Here is a 20,694-nt window from a genome sequence, read left to right on the forward strand (position 1 = left end):
ATGATGATGAAATTATTCCAAATCTACGTTTATGGGTACTAGCCTATAACCATTTTTATAGAATATAAAGTTTTCACTTCCAATTGATTAAAAAGAGATCATAGGAGCAGTGCTGTATCACACACATGATTTCACAGTTGCTTAAACTAGAAGAAAAGACAAGGATGAGCTCATTAAAAGAACAGTCAGATTGGTTTTTGTCACTCACAGCCTTTAAGAGTATCTCTTAACCTTGCCATACCACAAATGACCCAGAACTGTTTCCCAGTTGACTATTATATGCTGAAGAACTTTTAAGCAAAATAAATACAAATCCAGGAAGGATGACATGTATTTTTATTAAATATTGCCTTGTCCATACAATACAAACCCTACACAAAGTAAATGGACTTCCATGCCCATGTGTCTATTATAAATGCGTGCATACAAATATGTCAGTATACACATCTATCATAGAAATATGAATTAAAATTTAGCTTCAGACTTTTAGAAGATACTCTTGATCAGTTCCTTGCACATTACTGAGTCAAATTTCTCTGGGCTTAAATCTTCAGCTTTCTGCCTAGTTTGACATTTACATGCGTTAATGGCCAGAACAGACAATTTCAATGAGATCCACTAGAGATCACCTAATCCGACTTTCTGTACAATACAGGCCAGAGACTTTCACCTAGCTACTCCTCTGATAGAGAAGAGACTTGTATTTAGGACACCTTCCAAAAAACCAAAAAATCTATGTCAGCATTTTGAACCCTATGCTTTGGGGGAGGGGATCCCATTTAACTGAAACAAATTTGATTGGATTTATGGATAATATTGATGCCAATCTTCAAGCTACATATGAAAATCAGGTTATCAAGAATAGGTGCACTTCAGTCCAACTACAACCCCATACAAGCACACACACACATGCAATGTATTTAGTTACCGCTAAGAGGTTTTCAAAGTGGATGTCTCAGCCTCAACCTTGCCTTTATGATCACTTATTGCAAGGCTATATTAAATGAAATGCATATCTGATCCCATAATAGTATTTAGACTCTGAAAAATGTTCACGCTGCAGTTTTGTACTACATAAAGAAGTTCTCTAACTCATACACCACATGGGCCAATTTCAATGCTTCTGTCTTTTCACCTCTTAAAAATCTAAGCCTCCATATTCTGTTAGCAGCATGATACTTCAGGACTTTCTTCAGAAGAAAAGTTAAATTTGGCAATGGCTGGTTGGCTGAACGATTAAAAATTACTCTGTTTCAAAACGTGATTAAAGCCTACTAAGATCCAATGATTAAAACCTTGAAACACAGAGACTCTCCCACCCTGCCAAAAAAGCCTCACTGGCACTTGGGTACACAAGCAAGCAGTGGAGAAAGCAGACATATGGTCTAGTTTTGAATCAAAACCAGAGTGTGAGCTGCATGTTTATGCCCTTTTCTATTGAAATGTGTCACTGAAATAGTGTTATCATCCTTAATTTTGGGTGTCGTCATTTGAATATTTTATTAAAAAGCTCGTAACAGAATACCGCTGGGGAAATCATGTCTGTATTTTATAAAGATATAAATATCAGAGACACTGTGAAGAATACAGAGCCACAGGATACAAAAATCTTTACGAAGAAAAACCCCAAATCACTTTGAGTCGCTTCCACTCAACCCTATAATGCAGTTACAAAAATCCAGTAACTGAGGAAAAAGTTCCTTTCATGGCTACATTATCATTATCCAGGAAAAGAATTTCACTCAGAAATACACAAAATTCCTAAGCAGGCAGTGATAGCATATTTAGCACTAGGAAAAAGTTTTGTTTTTTCCAATATGCTACCAGAAACTAGATGACATATTTGGAAACTATATCAGAATCCTATCCACAAAAAAATGAAAGGGCATGCTGTTTGAAGAACACAGGGTGAAAAGATGTTTCAAGAATTTTCTCTTGGTTGCACTGGCCCTTCTTTACTGTCCTAATAATAATAGTGTACAAGTTGTGAGAAACTCTAACTGTTAAGCATGTTAAAAACCTGCTTCAGAAAGTAGAGATGATCATTTTGGGGGTACATGGCATTATAGGGAAGAATGGTAAAAGTGTATGAGAGAGAGGTGAACCCTTAATAGTAGATAGAGCCTAAAAGACGAAGAATTAGCACGGAGCAAGTAAAACAGGCACAGGGATTATCATCAGAGTATTTTAACACAAAAATAATTATATTTAAAGCTCTCTAAAAACTCCTAACAATCATCTTTTGTTTAAAATTTGGAGCTCCCCAGACTGTCACAAACTCTCTTTCCAGACAGCTTGGGGCAAGAGAGGCAAAACACAGCTACTAAAACTCCTCCTGTCTCATGCATATTTATGATCAACCTCAATGAGTGTCAAGGGATCATTTCAGCCATAACCCGCATGTATTCCACTTTTTCTTTCTTCCATCTGCTTCAGTTTTCAAGGAATAGGCATTTAGAAAACCAGTTTTCCCAAAATGCTATGAGTGCTCCAAATGCTGCTGTTGCAATACTTGGGTGATAAAACAAGAGGTGGGAAAGCATTAAGGAATGTCTGGGCAAGAAGCTACAGCCATGCAATGAGTGACAGCAATGCAGGAGTGTAATCCATTAACATAAGGTAGATGGATAAAGAGTTTATTTTTTGAAGTCCAGACCAGTGTTTAAGCACTGCCACAGACTCTGGAGAGGAATGCCTCCTTCTAAACTCACAGAAGAAAATACAAAAGGGAAAAGTAAAAAAGAAGAGAAAAGAAAAAAGAAGAAAAAACAACAACAACAAAAAAGCAAGAGACAAAACAAAAGAAGAAATGACAAAGAAAGAAGAAAATAGAAAGTAATCACATTACAGGCATTTATTTTTATTTAAGCACTAATTATCTACCTTGAATTCATAATATGCTAGCCCCCCCAAAAAAATACAAAAAAGCCCCAACATGCTGATAACTAACTACAGAAGCTTACAGTGGTCTTTATCAAGTTGCTGAAGGCTTTCTCTAGAATTGCATTCTCTACATGAGGTTTCTTTTGTTCCCCAAATAAATGTAACATACCTTGTAAAGCAAATGAACGGGGTTTCACTCCAACTGCACGCCCAGCAGGCTGGGCAAGAGTCCCACCTCCCGCCTCTGTGCTCACTGTGGGCATTCAGGTTGAGTTTTCTTCTCAGACTCCCATTACCCTACTAGGGCAGAAAATGGAAATTTCTTGCATTTAACCATTTCCAAATGTATCAGCTGGCATCATCTAATCAGGACAAGACATTCCAGGTCTTGCCTCTGGCTCCTGCATTAGCTCAACTCCTCCATTACTCCAAACCACAAAAGATAAGCAGCCACTACAGAATTAAGAAATGGGCTCCAATTCTACAAAAGAAAAGCACTTCCCTCATGATGTAAAAAGGAGACAAAACCTCTGTGGTAGGAGGTGAATGTCTGCCCCAGCCTCAAAGTCCCAGGAGGAGATGGGGCTCAGTTAAGGTTGAGACACACAGAAGCAGATACCCTGTGGCAGCACAAAAGGAAGCAAAATGCTGCAGCACATCTTTTTGAGTTCTTCATTCGGGTCCTCAGCTGCACACAGATCCCTTTTGATGTTAGGATTTCTTTCAAAGTTACGAACAATTACATATCCAGAAGAAATGTGAGACAATTAGTGAAGTTAATGGAATGGAGAAACAGAATAGCAAAACAATGACAAAGAAACACAAATATGGCAATGGTAGGAACTGCACATAATTTGGTATTTTTGTATTCAGCAATTTTCATTATACATGTCAAATACCACACTTAAAAATTGTTCAAGAAGCCATGAGACTGACCATGTCAGCCATACATGCAGTACAATCCAAGAATAGTTTGCACTCGGTAAACCTGGTGCTCTAGGCTTCCAGTTTGCAGGTAATTCCAAGCCAGAAATGAGATAATACTGCATTTTATAAGAACAGATCCAGAAGTCCTCACATTTGTATGTGAGGATGGAAAAAAATAATATTTTTTTTTTCCATTCCACAGCACCTTTTTATACCACAGACCTCGCTGCTGGGTCCATTCTGCAATGAGTAACTTCTACCATGTACGGCTGCATTTCTGACACTTTTCCCAAGGAGAGAAGCATGTTCTGCTTTTTCTGTCAGGTTTTTGAAAATTACTTTAAATAGATGTACACATTAACACAGATTTCTGTTAAGAAAATAAGATCAAAGAAGCATACTTTGCACTGATATAAAGTATAATTGTAAGAGCTCAAATCTCTCATGTGGAAAATACATAATTTCCCACCTTACACATGTGCCCTAAGAAACTTGTGTCCTTTAGTGTCACCCCTTATTCTTATTCTGGAGGATTTCATTATGTGAGAGGTAGATCACAGTCAACAGGAAAAAAAGCATTAGAGCTTAAGGTAGCTTTGAAACTCAAGCCCCATAGGTGAAGAACCATTAACACAAAAATGGAAATCTTAGTATTTAAAAAAACCAGAGAATAGAGAAAAATAGAGAATGCTCCACAACGTTTCAACAAGTCCTCCATAGTAATGCTTGAACCCTGAAAATATCATGGATATATTCATGTCTATGCATCTTGATTTATTCCTAGGCCTCTGCTCTACATAAGGACATAAACGCACCCAAAATTTCATAAAATCCCACCCTTGTGATAAATATCACTATAAAACCTCCCAGTGAATTAGTCTTTATCCTTAGACATACCTTTCAGGCTAGAAAGATGAGCTTTGCTACATCTCCAGCACAGACTTTTAAAGACCAAAGGGAGAAGCAGCTGGAAATATATGGGACCTTAAGGGAATACATCCTGCAATAAGCATCTTTTTTCATAACACCGACCCTCCCTCACAATCACCCACCTGAAACAGCTTTTTACAGTCTGACGCTAAAAAAAGAATGATGTCTTAGACAAGTTGTCCCAAGGACATTCATGGGTTTATGGAGAACTAAAAATCGACACGTTGAAACCAGCTGATAAACCAATACACAGTCAAGATGATAACAGTAAATGAAGTGTGCACAAAGAAGCACATATAATGTCGTTGTCATCATCATCATCATCATTATTATCATCATTATCTTGTATGTGTTAGGTAGCCCCTTCCACTGGAACTGAGTGGTACCAATGGTGAATTTTTTTAGTACCAGATCTGACACCAGTCCGCAGTGAAAAACAGAAGGCAGGGTTTGAGGCACCAGGCAGGTAATGAAAGCACTGACTGGTGACACACAGGTAGGGCTGGTGGCAGAGCCTCTGTATCTGCTAACCAAATCCATCAGCAGGTGGAACAGCTCTCGTCCTAAGCTATGCCTTCAAAGCTTTTTCTCCAGCATCCGTACACACAACTTACAACACTTTGCTGAGCTTCTTTGCTGTGCCACTCACACATACTCTGACATACATGATCCATAAATATAACCATGAAATAATTCTCTATTGAAAACAGCAATATATGCATTTCAACAGTGGATGCAGCTAGCTGTGATAAAGCAGGAAAGCTGTAATTCTGAAATGGGGAATTTCAATCCCCTTCGCCTCTTGTAGCCCTCAAGTAAATTCCCTGAAAATACATCAATGTTTCTGTGATTTCTTCTCTTTCTGGTTCTCCTTCATGATTAGTACGTGGACAGGAAAATGAAGTAAACTTAATTTTATAGTTTCTGACAAAAAAAAAAAAAAAAGGGAGGTGGGTGGGCGTGTGTGTGTGTGGATCTCAGCAATCCAGAGATAAATTATCCCTTTCAGTTCCTTCACTCAGCACACCTCTACAGCCTGCAAAACAAGACTGACCAAAGGGTCTCTGTGTAACCTTACTGTCTCGACTGGATTTGGTCCAGGTGCCTCTGGCCTTGGACAGGCTGGTCCAAAGGAGGGCCACAGCAAGCACACTGACTAGAGCTCAGGGATCAGCCAAGAGTGGAATTCACACTTGCTAATGGAGCTCCACAGAGCAACCTTCAAGGCCCCTTTTTTGTCTGTTAATGTGTTTACAAGTGAAGGTTACACTTTCTTTCTAGAAGCAGATAAAGTCAGCAAGTTACCTTTTAGAAATCTATGAAAATTCAGGTCCCAGAAACTACACTATATTTCCTTAAGATAGGGAAATAAGAAATCAAAAAAGTGTATTTTTATGTATTTGCTAGAAAACAAGAGGCCCTAAAGAATACGCTAATAATAAGCTAGGTCAATAAGTCAACAGAAATTGTGCCAGCTGAGCTAAGGACTATACTGGAATTCGAATGTCAGGTCCACTGCCCTGGCAAGACACAGGTGGTATCACTGTGATGAGTCCTGAAACTGAGCATGCTGTAGAGGAATGATCCCAAACAAACCAGAACAATTTTCATGAAAGGATTTCGACTCCACAGTCTTATGTAAGAAGTTGTCACCAACAGCCACTGAATGAACCATACGAAAGACACTAATTCTAAAGCCAAATATTTCCAATAACCAGAACACTGACAGGCGGTGGCTTTTGTTTCGAGCCCTGATCAGGCAGGAACCAAGGCATCAGACCATTACCTGTCAAAAGACTTGAGCGTTTCATGACATGAATGCCAACCATGAACTCCTTCAAAACTCAGTGATACATCATTTTAATTACTGACTGTATAGTGTGTCACAAGAGGGACAGAACCGCTGAAATCACTGAAGTTACTTCTTCATGGCAGCTTTCAAAACGCACAGTCTGATCACTAAAACATTAAACACTGGATACTGCACAAGCTTTCAAAGAGAACTCCATCTTTCTTGTACTACCAACAGTTATTCTGACGACTTATGATGAGCTAGATCTGCAGAAGGCTGGACACCGAAGTGGACTACAGCAGTCTCAGTTCTGTTTGATGGGATGTTTCTTTAGAGTACAAAGTTCTAGCAGGAACCTTTGCCTGAAAAAATGCAGATTCTGACAAATTTATTTAACTAATGTTTGGGAGTGGGGTGGGCTGTATGTATGATCCGCCTGAATACAAAACTTGGACTTAAAATTGAACTTCCCTCATCAAACAAAATTAACATTAATCTCTATTTATATTCCAAGGATACAGAATAAAATAAATAAATAAGCTAATTCCTCCCACAACAAAATAGGAAAAGAAACATTAAAACCTTTGGGTCCTTATCTGGTGTAGTTCTCATGGTTTCAGTCATGCTCAACTAATTCATTGTAACCCAGGATATGCAGCTAATACTTGTATGTTACAGAGATTTCATTTTAATTATAGAGGTGCTTTGAATTTATCATGAAACCAGAAAACATATGTTTAATAAACAGTAATAAACTGCTGCCAACACCTTTCTCTCAGGCTGCTCCCCGGTTTTCACTCCTCTTGGCTGCTTTCTGTTTTCTGCACATTATCCAGTTTTTCTACATCTGGTTACACTGCCCCATATGTTTGGAACAGCCTCCCTCCTCCCTGCCAAGCAACCTCCCTCCCTCCCATGAAATCCCTCTTTCTTTCAGCAGTCCCTTCAACAATAATCCTCACATTCCCCCTTGCCTAACAGTTGCACCGTGTCTCGTCATGCAGCTGGTTTTTTTATCTACCTTTAGGCCAGACCTTGCAAACATTTTCCCATGGTAAGAAAAAGAAATGTCCCAGTCCTTCTGATCGGTTTCACTAACCACAACAACAGGATGAGTTCAGAGAGAAAAAATATCTGTGTTTTAGTTATTAACATCTAAAAGGCAGTAATTTCATTCCTGTGCAACAGGAGCAAAGTAGGCGAACAGTCGGATGTCTGCTCCTCCTGGCAGCAGTGACGGGAGGATGCAGCACTGAAGATGGGAGAACAGGGCAGCTGCTGGGACATACCCTGGTACTGGCACGGGCACTGCCCGTTCGGCTGCGCCTGCTCCATCCGCCTCCATCACAGCTGGTCTTTTCCAACAGGGAGGTTGTATTAAAAAAAAAAAAAAAAGAAAAATCCATACAAGAATATTTTAAATCTCTGAGGACGTATGTCCAAAATGTTATTACCAGAGGCTCTCACTCACCCTGAGTCCAAGTGCATTTTTTGAGGTCAATGAGCTAATTCACTGCTTGTAAAATGTGCTGTCACAGAACTGAACAGCACAAGGAACACCAGCTTCTCACTGTTACAGCATCTAAAAACTTCCTATCTGGCTATGGGAGAGAAAAAAAATGCACTTTACACGTATCCTCAGCATATTCTTTCCATGACTGCCCACACGTGTCACTGATGGATACTATACAGATAAAAATGGACCATGGGATACAGAACAAAACCCTCTATTCCAATTACGCAGCTATCTCTGAGCATACTTCAGCAATATTGCTTGAGCAAGGAAGCCACATTTCATGACTAGGAAAATCACTGTGACTCCATTTGTCCTCACCAGATTTTGTCACAGCTGAGAGAAATATCCTGATCAAAATGAGCTTCATCAAGGTTTGGGTGTGCCATCGATCTCATGTCTTATATTGCTGGATAAGGTCCTGGATGGCTTGTTTAACAGTACTTGCCAATAGGCGCTTCCCAGTTCTTCCTCTATTCCTGAGTAACAAAGAAGATGCACTGCCAAATGTCCTCCCACTGAGATCTCTAAGGCGAACCCAGCACCCTCCCCCAAGAAATAAAAAAAAAAAAAAAAAAACAGCAAGGATTTCAGTTTATAGCAAGGTTGCATATTTTCCTTGTCTTATATGCTTTGTTTTTACACAGACTCATAACCTAACTAGGAAACCACAGACTGCTGCATCTGTTGGTCTCAGTTATTATCCAAAATGTGCTGACTCTATATGAAAGTTATCCCATTGCATCATAGCACAAACAACGTGTGTCACGCCTGTAGCCGTGCCCAGGCGAGCCCTGCGCAGCATCCCTCGGCAGCCAGGCTGGGGAAGGACCAGCTGGTGCCACCAGGCAGCCACTGGGACCCGTCGGCTTGGCCCCACATCAGCCACAGCAATTACACAAAGGTAAAAGCTATCGATGGCAAACATTTGCATCCTTGCCTCATCTCACCATCTGCTTCTGCTGCTGCTCACTTGAAAATTAATACGGTAGTTGCTTGAATCAGAAGCTAATGCTACATCTGTCTTCCTTAGCGTTACATATAATTATTAGACTATGCATGCAACCCTTTTGGCAACTCAAATGGGGTGACAGTGGTCTCTAATCTGACGGGATCTGTCCTCGATCAAGAGAGACCAAACAAAATGCTTCATTTGCAATTGCAGACCCTGAAACAAATTGGACTGCATCTTCCACCTCCTAGTCTGTGCTCCCTCACTCTCCCTCCTCTTTCTTCCCCCATACACTTTCATCAAAGCTAAAAAGTAAATTAGTAAAGTGTGAATCCTTTTCAAAGAACATAAAAAGGTCTTTCACAAGCAAATGTACAGAAAACTCAGGGCCTGTCTTGCTTGAATAAATTACATCTCCTAGCTCAATTTCTAGGGTCTCTTTCCCAATTATGGACATTAAGGGAACAAATTGCATTTTATCATCTCGATCGTTTACTCCTAACAGTTTCCTACTTGCATCTGATTTGCACTGCATGAAGAAAAGCAGAAACGTGAGAAGAATCAAGTATATAGTCCCATTAAGTCCTTGAGGTTGGCATACTCTATACAAACCTTAATTTTGTGGCCTTTAATCCAGACAAAGTCTCAAAGAGGTATTCCTTATATATAAATTGCAACATACTGGTTTTAGAGAAGGACTAATTTCACAGGCTTCGGGGGAAAACCTCTGAGACAGAAATCTGTTCTCTTCTTTCCCATGTAAAACATGCTGGAAACTGCTTACTAGGAACATTATCAAACTGAATATTTTTAAAAGCCTCCCAGTAAAAAAGATTTTACCCTACATGTACTTTTCATCATTAGAGTCAGAAGTTATTTATAAAAAGAAAGAAAGCAGTCAAATCCACTTTGATAGTTTTTAGGGGAATTCTAGAGAAATCTATATATTCAAAAACACCCTTCCCTCCTATTCAAAGCAGTTTGATAATGCAGTGAAGAAACTTCTAACAAGAAAGTTTTCAACCATTTTTTTCATAAACTATAGTTTGAGCACCGTATTTAAAGTGAATGAGCTGTGAAAACTAAAAAAAAATAAAATAAAAAAGGACAAATTGCTCTATCATGTCCTCGTCCTTTCCAGTGAGCCTTTCCAGAGGCTCACCACATATATACACATTAGCAATAAAATAATGCAAGATGGCCTCCTTTGCCTCTCCTAGCAGCAAGACAACAATCAGCAAAGGCAGAAATGGCCAGTGTAAAAATGGAAACTATTTAAATAAGTCTTTGCTTTGGAGCATTTGAGAATGGCAAAAAGGTGCTTCAAAAAGGGCAGGCTGTCCTCTGAATAGGAAGGAGCATGAGAAAAAAAAATGAGAGATGGGTCATTCAAAGTCCATGAACCTTAACAGTATTCCTTGAAGAAAAATAAAAAGGTTTATCTCAGTTAAATAGTTTCTTTACAGGAAAGATGCAAACATGCACTTGTAAAGAGATTTCTTCTCTTCTACGCTGCTTTAAACTGTTTTTCCATGATGAAACTTTTTTGCCCCCATTTTTTCTTAAGAGACATAAAAAGAAAGGCAAATCAGCTTATGCTTTCTTTTCATTCCAGATGGCAAACTTATGAAAATTTACTAATAGCCAAATCAAGATCTTAATTATGATGAAGGCAGGGGTTCTAAAAAAAAACTTTGTAATTTTTGAAGTGAGAAAAGAAGGACAGCAAGTATCATCATGCAACTTTTAGAAAGTAATTTAAATTCTCAAGGCACTGTAGACCCATTAACTATTCATTTTCCTACCACCCTTTTGGATTACAGAGTAGCACTCTCTCTGGTTTATAGATGGGAAACTGGGGCAGGCTTAGAACCACAAAGACCTTCACAGAGCATAACTCAGTGTTGGCACCAAAAGGAGCAGCCATACGTACCCTTCCCGAACCCAGGCTGTACTTTCTGTCTCTTCGCTGGGCTGGCACAAGTGCACGTGCAGCCACAGCATGGACCAGAGCAGGGCACGGATACAGCTTTTAGGTGCAATACCTAGTTATGCTAGAGTAACGTTATGGTGGAACACCACCGTAGATCTATCGTCCCAAATTCAGGCTGTTTAGAAATCCCTTCTATACTAGGATCAGGCAACAGTAGGGGACATCAGTATGAAAGTATCTGGTTGTCCTCTGTGTCCCATTTCCTGACAAATCACAGAAAGGATCCATTGAGGATTGGTGTCCCATCCACACTGCAAGCTGCAGCAGTTCTGTGCACATTCTAAAGCAGGAATACCTGGTATTTCCCTCCTGGGAAGGCCAGCAAAAGATGGGGAAAATTGCGTGTTCTGCAGTTCTCTAAATCCACAAATTTGGTGTCAACATCATTTCTGTGCTCTAACTCCAAGCAGCCCAAATATATCCAAGTTGAATGTGTAACACTGAATGCTGAGGCAAAATCTCAGATCCAAATAGCATTTGTCTAACAATTCCCATTAATGGCAAAGTTCTCCCAATGTCAACAGCTGCTGAGATAATCTAACCCTTAGCACATCTGCAAATCCAAATCAAGCTGTGGCCCTCTCCAGATAATGTGACTAATTTTAGCCTTTTTTGACAGTGTTGTCTATTTTTGTCTTTGGCTTTTGCAATTAAAATGTAGATCTAAATCATGTGACCTGGATGCAGTGGAAAGTCCTTAAGGACTTTCTGAAGAAGAGCCAAGTTTTCCTTAAACCTTAAAAAAGCCCAAATGCCAGTACGGTAAATGATCAGATATTTGCAGTGCAGAATCAGAAAAAAAATATTTCAAAGAACACAGAATTTACTATTAAGCTATTAAAAACTTCAATAGTATTTAATTTTATGAATAAATTTCAACACCATTTTTCAGGTTTCCCTGCTGTTGCTGGGCTGTCCCAGGGCCACAGCCCTGTGACTGGGGGCAGACCCCGCCGGCAGGAGCTGCCCCTGCCCATGCTGCAGCATAGCTAGTCTAGATGTGCAGATGCTAATAAATAATAGTGACAAAGATGATGATGGGAGAACCATGTAAGCATTCATGATTTTTGAGCTTCCAGCCTCTCCTCAATCTAGAATGCCAAACCGCCTCAGATGGCTGGCAAGAAGTCAGAGGCTGACAGCCATCCTGGCAGGGCTCTCAGCCCCTGGGCCCCTCACCTAATTAGCCCGACACGGAGCAGAAGGATGCTGTGCCGCTGCCAAACTGGGAGGTGCGGGCTCAGAGGGACACCAGAGTCCAGCATAAGATGCTTCACACCGAGCCCAAGTAATCTGGCCTGGGAGGACACTCACGGGTCAGGATGGGCCCCCACATCTACATTCCTGGCTTGCACTAGCCCTCAGGCAAACAGCTTACCTAAATCCAAGAGTAGTGAGGAAGAGGATTGGATTTCTAGCCAAGGCAGAGATTATTTGTAGCACAGATTAATTAAAACTACTCAGATTTCACTTTTTACCCTCCCATACTGCAAAAGAATAAACGCTTCAGAATAAAAATGCTCAGACATGCCAATACATCTCTCCCACCAGTGCCACCGAGTGATGGCTGCACGTGCCAGGGCGCAGCCTGGCCATATGCCACTAGCACAGTTCTCTGGCACCATCACACCGACAAAAATTATTTCACAGGCTAAAGAGAAACTGCATCCCACTGTATCAGCTTAGCCTACAAGTCTGAAACAAGAAGAACATGGAGAAGTAAAACGAGAGGTGAAAACTGTCATCGTATTCAAGCAAACCACATGCACAACTCTGAAATGTTCATTATAAAATTCCAAGCGATGGTCTCAGTTCTGTGGCACAGTGAGACTATATTTTTAAACAATGAAAGAGCAAGGGTGGAAGGGGGCTTGGAATAAAAGTCAGCAGGTATGATTATTATTTGGAAAATTCTTAAGCACTTATTCTTCAGTGCACTGCATGAATATTCATTAAGCCTCCCAGCTTAGGAGGTTTCAGGTTGGAGTGTTGATATCTTCCCTTTATGGAAGAAAAAACAAGGCATAGAAGCCCAGCTTCAGACAGCTATGCGGAACTTGAGGACTGTAGTTTCTCCACAGCCTCACCAAGTCCTTTCCCAATTAACTTTCTTTAAGGTAAAAAGAGCAGCAACTAAGTGGCTCTGGAGAAAAGTCATTGCCTAAGACCACGACAAAAATAAATGGCAAAGCCAGAGATGAATTCTGAGCTCTGAAAACTCAGTCCAGTATCCTGGTCCTTTGGGAACACTACTTAAGTGTAGCAAATCATGAGCTAATAATATCACTCTTTCCAGCTCTGGTAGCAGTTTCCCGAAGCCTGCTCTGTGAGGCCACAGTTCAATGATCCATGCAGCTGATCAATGGAGCAGTGCTGTCAGCAGAGCTTTGACTTAAAAGCTAAAAGGAATGGGTTCATTGAGCTTTTGACATAAATTTTAGGTTCAGCAACAGCGCCTCAAAAACACTGCTCTTTGGCAATTGGCACAGTCAGATGGCATTTTTCAGAAAATACTTTGTTTGGAAAGTAACAGTTCATCAGGGAGTGTCTTGCAAGCCCCATATATACTGATGTGCAGCTGAGAAGAACCACAGCAAACTCCTCCCAAAATATAAGTTAGAGCAGGGTGCCTATTTAAGTGTAAATTAGAGAATCCGCATCCTTCAGTCAAATACTGGGGCAAACAGTTTTGCTTCAAGAAGTTTCAATAACACCTCAAAAACCTACTTGGAGAAGAAACAACCCTGGCTGCAAAGTCAGCGTGGAAAGCCTATGAAGTAGTCAAAGGATATGCTGTGCCCCAACACCTTTGCTCCCCAAAAAGTAGCAGCCTAAAAGGAAGATACTAGAGGACTCAGTAGACCTACTTCTAGGTCTTCATAGACAGTGAGACGCACTGAAGCAACTGAGATCTCCTCTCTGTCCTCCGGGTTCCCCATCATTGGAGATAAAGGTAATAATTCTAATCCCTTTTGTTTTGAGCCTTGATATCCACTAATGACACTGTGTTAGAGTTAGAGAACACTACATCATGTTTTTTAAAACACACGTATGAAAGCAGCACAAGAATTCTTGCATATGCCATCTAACAGTTTAATGGTTTTGCAACCATACAAATCTGAAAGTATGACAAGAAAAAAAAAGTGCTGCAAGAGTAGCTAACCAGAGTATGATCCCAAAGGTCTGCCAGCAAGCAACCTAACAAGTCTTATTTGTTCAGTTGTTTCTAACTTTCGCTGCAGTAGAAGAAAAGAAGTTGCAATTTATCCTAATTAGGATATAATTAGGAATATATCCTAAATATATTCCTTTGAGTAAAGGACACAGGAAGGGTCATTGGTACCTTGGCAGGGTTTAATCTTCTAGGTGGTCTAAAGTAATGGTGAAGTTTTCCCAAATGAACAAATAAACATAGCTCTTCAAGCCTTTCCCACTTAAAAGTAAATAATACGAAGCTAAGTAACATAAGAACTTTAAGGAGAGTAAAAACAAAGCGAAGAAAAGATTGAGGCAATACAGATGGTAGAGACCTGAAAAACGTTAAGTTGGAGGAGGGGAAAATTGGGAAGAAGATTTTAGGAAGGAGCTCTGAAAAGCTACTATCTACACCACATTTTCATACAGGGTGCCTTAACTGTGGGCTTGCCTGATGCTGCTGGGAAAGGCCACTGCCATCATTCACTGACAAGCTGACGCAGAAACCAAGAAATGCCCACTCCCACCAGCTCTGCTGGGCTGCATGCTCCCCCGCTGTTCCCTCCTGCTCTTCCCCAGCATGGCCCACTTGGAGGAAAGAGAACCATATCACTTCTTAGTGACAACCCAGCAACTCCCGTGGTGCCCTATAGCACCTCCCCAGTCTCCTTCTGTCCCTCCCATCTTGATTCCACACTCCTTCCTGTGTGACAAAAAGGAAGACTGAGTAAACACACCTTCTCCATACACCATGACCAGCAACAGAACAGGGAATGTATAAACAGTGGGACAGAAACAACATTGATTCTTATAATGCTACATGCTGCTCACAGAACCCATGTATAGATGGTTAAAATGCTTAAAACATCAGGCAGACTGGCTTCAGAGAAAACGAAAAAACATAATCTATGTCTTAGGAAAGGAAAAAAGTGTAAAGATAATGATATAAAAGAGGACACTGGGATTCTATTACTCCTTTCAATATTTAAACAGCAAAAAAGTGGCAAAACTGAAAGACAACAAACAGATAAAAGGAAATTATACAAAATTGTCATGTGAAAAGTATGAATATAAAATATCAGCAAGGATGCAAAGAATATTTTTTTTTGCTACTAACTCTGGATCACCGGGTAGGCCAAAGACCAAAAAGGGTTATCAGTTTCTCAGGGGTTAAGAAGAAACTCCCCAGAAGGACCAGTTATGCCAAGATCACCAAACAGATGGGGTGAGGCATCCTCTTTTTGTGCTTTTGATAGATGAGGGGGATCCCTGGCAACAGATAGGGCAGATAGGAGGAAAGTGTTGCGTTTGCATTGGGAGCATTGTAGCAATATTTGATTCCATCATCACTAATTGTCCCTATTGCTGCCCCTACACTTGGAGCACGCCCTGGCACCAGTGAATCAGCAAAGAACACAAGGAGGAAGCTCACTGCAAAGAACAGCCTGGGTCATAGCTCATTTATTATTTTGTGTTTCACTTAATTCTATGAAATTATTTTCTGATTTGTAGATTTTTTCCAAAGGCATTGCCTCTTTGTGTTTTCTTGTAGATTCTGCACCTCTTAACAAGCCTCTTCACTGCCTTCTGGCTTGGGATAGACTGCAGCCTTATCTCTCTTTGTGAAACTTTATTTATTCTCTTTGCAAAATCTTATTTATTGTTGGACACTGGTAGTGAGATCAGCCTCCTCAGAACACAAGTGTGGACACAGTCCAAACCCCCGCAGAGTTTACAATCCAAACATTCACTCAGCAGAAAATCCTCGTTAGCTCCGTTTCATCCCTGTCTCTCACCCACTATTTATTTTGGCATTGTAAAAGAATATGCTGTGTTCCTGAAAACAGAAGTCTCCTCTATAGTGGGATTTAGGTACATGAAAGCAGGTAAAGTGTAATTTGACAAACATTTACATAGTGGCCTGGTTGGAGTGCAGCTGTTCAGCTATGCTCTTCACAAAAAAGAGATGCAGAACCATGTGTGATAGCCACCAGCTTCACCAGGGCAGCAACAGGGATTGAAGAAAAGGAACCCCATCCCAGAAACAGTTTCCCAGTTTGTAACCACATTCCTGTTAACTGAGCAGCTGTGAGACTCTACAGTGAAAGACAGTTGTATATAAGCACACCCATATGAGATCACTGCCAATGCATCTTTAGCAGCTTCAGAATCACTTTAGCTCAACCTCACATCGCACTCTGATGGAAGTACAACTTGGTGCACTAGAAGGACAAGACTACGAAGGGTTACATGACTATTTTCTCTGTGGGAATTCATGCTGTGATGAGAAGCAGGTAATCTGCACTTCCTCAACCATCCTCTTTGCTCCTCAAGAGTATGAGAAGCAGCCACTCCAAGAGGAACAATCTGCAGCATGCCCAGCATAAAAGGCAGGATCATGCCAGGTGGTAAGAGGCCCCCTCCGAGAAACAAAGACCTGTTCAGAATTCTTTTATCGGGACAAAATATAAGGCCCCACCAAGCTGAGGTACTGAGAAAGTCAGAAGGCTTCCTCATTTATAGCCAGTGCTCCAGAGCCGTTTCTTCATGCCTTCAAGGCACAAGAACGTTTTATTTCACCTCAGAATCATACAGTATTAAATGTTAGAAATAGATGCTCTGGAAACTTACCATGTAGGTTACCAGCAAATATCCACTTCTTGGAAGCCCTGTGTCTTTGGAGAGGTCTTTTATTTAGTTTTTTTTAAAAAAAAGAAAATATTTTTTTACTAAATAAACATCTACACATTATTACTCACATCCAGAAGGAAGTGTGACTTTTCAGGAAAAATGAACTTTCTGCTCAGGCAGTTTCCAATAAAAGCCCAGAAGAATGAGTATGCTACGAGTCAGATTCATTAGAAGTAAATTAAAATCGTCTGTCATAAGAAACTCTTTTTTTCCTCCTCTAAACTTTTGTTCTGAAGCAGAAATTTATTTCAATTGTACTTCAAAACAAAATAAATAAAAGATTGTTACTTGCACTACCTCCCTAATTGTAGTGTTTATAATGAACAGGAATTATTTATTTTTGGAGGGTAAAAAATGAACATTCTAGTATTGGTTTTGGCTGTTTTGTGCCTTTTTAACAGCAATGCATATCATTCTTTTTGAATGCCTATTAATTTTTGGCATTACAATACTTTTAGGTAATTTTGTAACTAGAACGATACTGAAGCTTGTGTCTTTACATCATTATTTTATATGTCTTTTTAAAAACTAATCTCACTGATTAATTTTTAAATTCCCCAAAAGTTTAAAGTTTTCAGCACTTCTAAGAACTGGCCCCTAATATCAGTTAAAATATCATTATACTTTAACCTGTTTGGAAACCAGAGCCTCTCCACTCAATCATAAATGTTACAGCTGAAGTCTGACCTAAGTAATCTGTCAAATGCTGTGCAGGAGCTGGTGCCAGTTAGAGTGATCATCTAATTCTCTCCGTTCCCAGAGCTGGACTTTATCCAGGGGACAATTTTTTTCTTTGGGTTGTATCTTTTTTTAAGCTAATTTGTGGCATTTGGCTTTTGGCTTGGAACATTTTCTAAATAAAATAAAAACATTAATTTGGACATAGTATGAGTGCCAATACCATACTACACTACTTCTATATGGTTTAATATGAAAATAAAAATCCCCACTACATCAAAGAGACAATTATAATAAAAGATGCAGCCCTAAAGAGCCTTCGCTTTCAGGCATGTAGGAAATGTCTGAAAGACTTGCAGAACCTATAGCAAACCTAGAAGTTACCTTGAATCATCCTCCTGCGGCACATCTAGCTAGAAATGCAACTCCTTGTTGTTCCTGCTCCAGTGTGACCGTGGGCTGCTGGGAACGGATGGAGCTCCTCTGCCCCCCACTTTTTTGCTGTGGGTTTCTGGCTTTTCCCTGCATCAAGGACTAGACTGAGCAGTTGCAGAGTGCCTCAATTCAGTGCAAAATGAAGGATTCCTTTCCCTTGAGTAAGAGCCATCTCCCCCTACAGCTGCAGAACTGTTAGATCTGGTGCATCCATCACAAATCCTACCAAGTCAATGGTAAAGTAATCCAGTCAGGTGCTGTAACCTTCAGGGCTGCTGACTTTAATTTTACAATGACTCTGCAGCTACTCAATTTCCCAACTGCTTTTTGTTCGCTTGCTAACATCTTACTCTGACATTGAGAATGCAATCTTTCGGCAGTCGGGTTTAATCACAAAACCCACTTAGAGTTAAAAAGTGCATTCCTCCAATATTTGTTCAGTTGTACTGCCCTGAATTTCATTAGATAATGAAGAGGGCAGTTAAATTCTGTGCCAGCAGCAGTTCAGCAGGTCACGCTTACTTTGAGAGAATGTTTTGCTAACACGGAGATAGAGAAAATTAGGAGGTGTCTTCACGGAACTGATTTCTAATTTTTTACTAAATATTTCCTGCTGGCAGTTTTATATTATGCCACCGTCTCTTGGAAACTGCAGGCCTGATCCTGGTACAGGCTGCATCTCCTGAGGCACAAAACAACCCTGCCAGGGTCTGAGCCCCCCTCCTACAGACCCTGAGCACTTGCTGCATGTGTGTCCATAAACCTATGTCAAAGCCATGCCTTGAAAACACCCTTCCCACCACAGGGCCAGGGCTTGCTTTTTTAATAGTGCTGCTGTAGTACTTGAGGAAGAAGGAAACAAAGAAGAAGAAAAAAAAAAAGGTTTCTATAAGTGGAAAACAGTTTCAAATTAGACACAGCAAAAACCTGACATGTTTTGGGGGAGAACTGCTGGAGGGTGGATGGCAGCTGGGGAGCCTTCTACTCTGTTTGCTCTTACAAGGTACTAAGGAAAATATTCCAGTTACATGCATAATTGTCTGAATTCACGGGATTAATCACTTGCTTCAGCACATGCTTCTTCTGGCCTTCCATCCAAGGCATCCTTCCATCCAAGTGCAGCAGGACACATACCGACAGAGCTTCCTTCCTATTCTTTCCTGTTATCACCCTGCTCCCCCTCAGGACACTAATGCACCAAATACATCAGCACAGTACTCACATCTTAAGCAAATCCATCACATCTATACTTCTCCCCCTCCCTGGGAGTAGGAAGTGCTGGCCCAGAGAGTCTAAGGCCATCAGATGTTGCCTAGAGTTGGAGCCAGGCAAAACTCCCCATCCTCCCCTCCCCATCCCAGGACTAAACTGACCTGGGCTACATGGACTCCCTCTCACTCAAAGTCCAGGAAAAGGGTGAAGCTGGGGACCTGGAACCTTTCTCTGCTGCCCCAGCACTGCTCCTGCGCAGTCAAGGTAGGAGGCAGTGCCTGATGCCACAGGTTTTCCCTGTCTCTGGTCTTTGTGGTGGAAAACTGCTGCAAGACTCCTTCACTTGGTTCACTCTTCCCATCCCATGCCACTGCCTGTCCTCCGCTTAATGCACTCTACATCACTGCTATTATACCATATCTGTATGGTCTAATTCTCTATAAGTTGAATGAAAGACACATCCAATTTCTAAATCAATTTTGCCTCTACCATCTATGGTTGTAAAAGATCTCATCCTGTCAGTTGGTCTAAACTTCAGAAGACATTTAATTCTACATTTTTGCAACCAAATGCCAGTGATAGGCTGTGAATTACACCAGAGATCTTTCTGCAGAAGGCTCAAGTCCTCAGAACAAGCCTTCTGATGAAGAGCCGCAAGCCTCAGTAACATTTGCTGACAGCTATAGCATATTGACAAAACTTTTATTACATTCATTACACCCATACCCCAAAAAAATGCAAATGGGGTTACATTAGCTGAGGTTTTATTATAGCTAAGAAAATAGCACCACCACTTGCAGGACTGGATGCTCAGGTTGGTTTTTCCACGTATAATCTTATCTGCCCCTAGTATTTATTTTAGTGTTACGACAGAGTCAGTTCTTACATCCTTTCCATTCTGGATCAAGGTTACATTCATCTCAAGGTTTCATTTAGACACTGTAATTATAGTGACGAGTGTTCTACTGTATCTGAAATACACCTCAGTTGTCAAAAAAGAAATCCTCTTTCTAAAAGCCCAGCAGATATAGAATGACAACGTAACGGAAAAGTCCAGAGGATGCTCCTCTAACAGACCTCAAACATGGTACAGAGAAGAAATAGTCTAGGTAGCAAATTATTCACATCCTAGGAAGATGCATTATTTTGTTATTTATGTACTTAATTACACCCACTAGAAATAAATTTTCTGCACCAGCTGCAGCAAAAGCCTTTTACTACAGATGCCTATCAACAACTGGATGAGACTTTCAGCTCATTTCACACTAGCTAGAAAGAGCCTCAGCCATATTAATGACTTTGAGGTTGGCTGCATTTCAACTAATAACCTAAAGATGAATGATCCTACATATCCAGTTACTGAGTCCCTTCAAATGGACGCTAACTGGATACTCATGTTTGTATTCAGAGAGAAACAAAGGAAAAAAATCATAGCCAGGCTGGCAGAAACCATTTATTTGGCAATTGTCCAAACTACATAGTAGATTTACTGG

General features: G+C 40.5%; 1 protein-coding gene across 3 annotated transcripts in view; it reads right to left on the reverse strand.

The window, feature by feature from the left end:
- The window catches only part of AFAP1 (actin filament associated protein 1), a 121,518-nt gene that overhangs the window by 72,800 nt on the left and 28,024 nt on the right, over positions 1 to 20,694 (reverse strand). Inside the window, exon 1 of one of the 3 annotated variants that reach the window (XM_037385468.1) lies at positions 3,053 to 3,132. The exons of 1 other annotated variant lie outside the window; for it this stretch is intronic. The gene's annotated coding sequence lies outside the window, so the exon portion shown is untranslated. Of the gene's footprint in view, positions 1 to 3,052; positions 3,133 to 20,694 lie in introns of those variants that run through there. One more of the 3 variants, XM_037385482.1, reaches the window with a different exon arrangement.

Source organism: Falco rusticolus, chromosome 1 (genome assembly GCF_015220075.1).
Source record: "Falco rusticolus isolate bFalRus1 chromosome 1, bFalRus1.pri, whole genome shotgun sequence".
Taxonomy (NCBI): domain Eukaryota; kingdom Metazoa; phylum Chordata; class Aves; order Falconiformes; family Falconidae; genus Falco; species Falco rusticolus.